The 4972-nt window shown below is 44.5% G+C and overlaps 1 protein-coding gene across 4 annotated transcripts in view; it reads right to left on the reverse strand.

Annotated features, from left to right (window-relative positions):
- The window catches only part of PRIMPOL (primase and DNA directed polymerase), a 52426-nt gene extending 47633 nt beyond the window's left edge, over positions 1-4793 (reverse strand). For 2 of the 4 annotated variants that reach the window (XM_049632567.1, XM_049632565.1), the window contains exons 1-3: positions 4566-4792; positions 3684-3760; positions 45-185 (exon numbers count right to left, since the gene is read on the reverse strand). The gene's annotated coding sequence lies outside the window, so the exon portion shown is untranslated. Of the gene's footprint in view, positions 1-44; positions 186-3683; positions 3761-4315; positions 4420-4565 lie in introns of all 4 variants that reach the window. The other 2 variants (XM_049632566.1, XM_049632568.1) reach the window with 2 other exon arrangements.
- Between the last annotated feature and the right edge of the window lie 179 nt (positions 4794-4972).

Below are 4972 nucleotides of genomic sequence, written 5' to 3' on the forward strand. Positions count from 1 at the left end.
TAACAACATAAACTACAGCATTTGAGGGAAACATTCCTATTTACCTTTCGCGATGCCTTTCCAGTACTTGTGCTTATCATGTCGATAAATATTCTCTTGAATTTTAGCAGAAAACCTTCCAACAACACAAACTCACTGGCAAATGATACGTTCCCGGGAAGGAAAAACAGGTTCATCCTAGAAGACTGAGATGGTAGAACGTCATGACTGTTAAATTTCACATTTGACTCCAACCATAACAGACCTAAGAAAGATTGCTCTCTCAAAGTTACACCTGATCCAGATGAAAATTATAAATTACAAACCAAGAGGGGCACCTGGGTGGCTTAGTCGGTTAAGCATTCAACTTCAGCTCAGGTCATGATCTCCCAGTTGATGGGTTTGAGCCCCACACATCCAGCTCTTATGCTGACAGCTCAGAGCCTGGAGTCTGCTTCTGATTCTGCGTCTCCCTCTCTGTCTCTGCCCCTCCCCCGCTGGCACATGCACTCTCTATCTCTCTCCCAAAAATAAATAAACATTAAAAAAAATTTTAATAAACATTAAAAAAATTTTAATAAATAGATTATAACCAACATAATTCTAAAGATATCAACATAAATTTCATTACAGGTATGCCGAGGAAAGGAATACAACTTCACTGGATTGAAGAGACAGGATAATTTTTTTTTTTTAATTTTTTTTAACATTTATTTTTGAGGCAGAGAGAGACAGAGCATGAACGGGGGGGGGGGGGGGGGGTTGGCCAAAGAGAGAAGGAGACACAGAATCTGAAACAGGCTCCAGGCTCCGAGCTGTCAGCACAGAGCCCGACGCGGGGCTCGAACTCACGGACCGTGAGATCATGACCTGAGCCCAAGTCGGACACTTAACCGACCAAGCCACCCAGGCACCCAAGACAGGATAATTTTTGACGAAATGGCTTTTTCAATACGAAGTGATACGGGGGCTCCATAATGCTAGATTCTGAGTACAAAGTTTATTTTAATTTGTTTCACATACGGATAAAAATCCTCAACATTTAGACAACCTAAGTGAGAAACTGATTCTCTTCTATAAAATATAACTTTTAATAAAGCCCACTGATGACTTAATAAAGACAAGAAACACAGAATGCATTTAGATAGGATCTGTAGCTCTAGGATCTAACCAGTAACTGACGAAGAACAACCATGTACATGTTCACACTTAGTGACACTGACATCAGGAAAATTTTTGATTTTGTAAAAATTGCTGGCATGACCATGAGAGTATGGTTTGACAACTCACTGAACTGAGGAAACCATAGTGCCAACAGAGAACAAAGAGAAATTCAATATGTTACTCCCTCATGTTGTTTGCACAGTTCAAAAATTTTAACAGCTGGGTTCAGGGTTAGAAGACAACGGGGGGCCTGACTGTAGGAGCAGGAGGATTAAATGACAAAAGCAAAGGAAATGGAGAACAGGAAGGCATCTGGCATTTTGGTTTTGGACTATCATTTTCCTCATCTCTACCCTCTAGGAGAAGAAACAGGTCACCAATTTTGAAATGCTTTTTTTTTTTTTAATGTTTATTTTTGAGAGAGAGCGTGAGTGGGGAAGGGGCAGAGAGAGAGAGGGAGACACAGAATCTGAAACAGGCTCCAGCCTCTGAGCTGTCAGCATAGAGCCCGTGCGGGGTTCAAACTCCGAAACAGCAAGATCATGACCTAGGCTGAAGTTGGACACTTAACCCACAGAGCCACCCAAGTGCCCCTTGAAATGCTTTTAATTCCTGGTGGGGAAGGATTGTGGTCTTTTACATAACTGTGCAGCAAAAACCTCTTTTCACACAGGACCGTAACTATTTTTGGTAACAGTTTCCAAGTTCCAAAGAAAAATATTTGTTGTATTTTAAAATAGTAGGCTTAAGAGGGTTGATGGGGGGTGGGAGGGAGGGGAGGGTGGGTGATGGGTATTGAGGAGGGCACCTTTTGGGATGAGCACTGGGTGTTGTATGGAAACCAATTTGACAATAAATTTCATATATTGAAAAAAAAACTAAAAAAAAATAAAAATAATAAAAATAAAAATAAATAAAATAAAATAGAATAGTAAGCTTAAGAGCTCTATTATTTATTTCTTCACACTGTGCTGCAATGTTCTTTCTTCTTTCTCCTCCTCTTCTTTTTTTAAAGTCAGCTCTGTGCCCGATGTGGGGCTTGAACCCATGACCTCAGGATCAAGAGTCACAAGCTCTACCAACGGAGTCAGCCAGCCAGGCACCCCCGACAGTGCTATTTAATTTTTTTTTAATGTTTATTTATTTCTGAGAGAGAGAGAGAAAGAGCATGAGCAGGGGAGGAGCAGAGACAGAGAGGGAGACACAGAATCCAAAGCAGGCTCCAGGCTCTGAGCTGTCAGAACAGAGCAGGATGTGGGGCTCGAACTCATGGACTGCGAGATCATGACCTGAGCCAAAGTCGGCCGCTTAACTGACTAAGCCACCCAGGCGCCACATCCCACAATGCTTTTTTCTTAACATTGCAATTAACCATGTTCAATACTGATTTTACAACTAAAGGTGGTCAGGCTAGAAAAAAGTCTGGCTGAGTCATTTTTGAGGAACCAGCCAACCTCAATAGCCCTGGATTATGCCCAGACTTGCCCAGCTAGCACACTTGGTGGCTGGAGTCCCAGGAGCAGCTGGAATACAGATTCCCGGCCTCTAGGGAGAGCTAAAGCCTGGCCATGGTTCTCCCTGGTGCGCTTCTAGCTTCTTTCTTCTTTTGTTTAATCACAAGTCAGCTTCTCCCTGTGCCCTGAGAACAGATTCACCAGTATTTTGTTTCCTGGCATGTATGTTCCAGTTCCAGTGTTTAGTAATGTTCTGGTATTTGGCAATATTTTAATAAAATCCCCTTGCTGGCCTCCTGGAACACATTTATACTACTTCTCCCGCTACTAGAATATTCATAATCAAGTATGAGATTAAAATTCATTTACAGTAATATTGTTATAGAAGATTATATCCCAGATGAGTAACACCTGAAGAAATTAACTACACTAATTGAATCTTCTCCCCACCCCCCACTCCGGTCACTTTGCCTCTCTCTGCTTAAACAAAAGTAAGTCATATGAAAATTTCCCTAAGGGCACCTGGTTGGCTCAGTTGATTAAGCATCAGACTTCGGTTCAGGTCATGATCTTGAGTCGGTGCATTCCAGCCCTACGTTGGGCTCCATGCTGATAGCTCAGAGTCTGGAGCCTGTTTTGGATTCTGTGTCTCTCTACCCAAGCCCACTCACACTCTTTCTGTCTCAAAAATAAACATTAAAAAAAAAAAAAATCAAATTTCCCAAAAATTTCTGGTAAGGAATAACAAAACATACAGTGATATATTATTCTTCTCCAGCTTTCCCTTTCTACCACCCCCAGTGGATCATCCATCCGAACAGCCTAACTCTGCCAGACTAATCACCTTTAAAACCAGATTCAGAACTTTCCATAGGGCCACTCATTAATGGTTCTGAGCATCACTCAGTTCACACTTTGATTCACCTCAAGAGGTCCAAACTCTCTCCAGAATCTGGACCAGATTCTAAACCGCTTTACAGTCTCTAGAATCTAGACCACTTAATCATTTTCTTACCACCAAATGCGTAAGGACCACTTCCTGTCCCTGGCCAATTACAAGCACCCTCTGGCGTAGATTCCTCTCACCTGGAATGCCTCACTTGCTTTTCCCAAATTCTTCCTCTTCAAGGCCCAGATCAAATTCTGCCACCTCTGAGACAACTCTGTCAAAACAAATAACTGGACTCAGAAGACATTTCCTCTAGCCAACTGTTCTACTATAATTAAAGTTTCACTAGACAAATTAGCATAATTTACAGGAAAACAAAATCTGCTGCTGCTTTAACTCAAACCTCATTTTGGTAAGAAATTCCTGGGCACAGTAAGGGGCGTGGGCATCTCAGGGTAACAGGACTTATTAACAGCACCAGTTCCTTCCTTAGAAGTAGGAGCTGGACCACCGGTAGGATTTGGAGGGGGTCGCATTCTTCAGTTGCATTGCAGCAGAGAATGGACTGCCAAACACTGGACCGCTCTCAATTTGGGAAGGATAAAGAAAGGATCTGAGTTTAACCCCGGTAACTCTTTTAGCAAGAGCAAATGATTTAACTGTCTTCAACACCTGTAGCGACTGTAATTGGAATTCCTACCTCTTGGAGTTGTAGAGAGGATACAATAAGAAAGTGCACTGCAAAAATGTACTAAGCACTCAACAAAGGGGTGCCATATATACAAGACGATGCATATTTATGTACAAATCGCAGCCCCCGGATTTATACCTGAATGAGCAAAAATGTTGGGGAGCAGGCTAGTTCTTAACGTGGATATCATGAAGCTCTTGAAATTTGGTGAATTTCGTGCTCAATTGTGTTGATATATTCTCCTGCGAAAACGATATGTTGTTTGCATCAGGGTCTGAACGGAGATTGTGAACGAAAACCGGCGGGGAAATCAGCAGAGCAGGGAAGGATTCGGATTTAGGGACAGTAAGTGGGGGGGTGAGCTAAGGAAAGCGAAGTACAGATTTACCAGCGCGGGTCGCGGCCTACTCCCTTTCCTCCCGGAGGTCTGACGGGGCCCGCCTTTGACTCCCTTCTCTCTGCTCCTTGGGCCTCGTGAGGCCTTCACGTCTCCGTCCTTTTACTTTCAGAAACCCGCGCCACCGGCGGAAACCCGTGGGCCCGCAGCAGCAGGCGGGGTCCGTCTTCAAACCCCGCGCGAGGGCCAGGCCAGAGCGTGAGGGGGCGTGCCGGCAGGAGGGCGCCGGGCCAATGAGAGGGCGGCATTGGTGCGGAGGGGCCGGAGAAAGGAGAGCACCAGGCCTATGAGAAAGGGGCCTGGGGCGGTGGGGACGAGAGCTTGCCGGGGTTGGAGGGACGTGTCAGCGCTGAGACAGGCTGAGCCGAGGGGGCGGGCCAGGGGCGGGGCCAGCGGGG

This window comes from Panthera uncia, chromosome B1 (genome assembly GCF_023721935.1).
Source record: "Panthera uncia isolate 11264 chromosome B1, Puncia_PCG_1.0, whole genome shotgun sequence".
Classification (NCBI taxonomy): domain Eukaryota; kingdom Metazoa; phylum Chordata; class Mammalia; order Carnivora; family Felidae; genus Panthera; species Panthera uncia.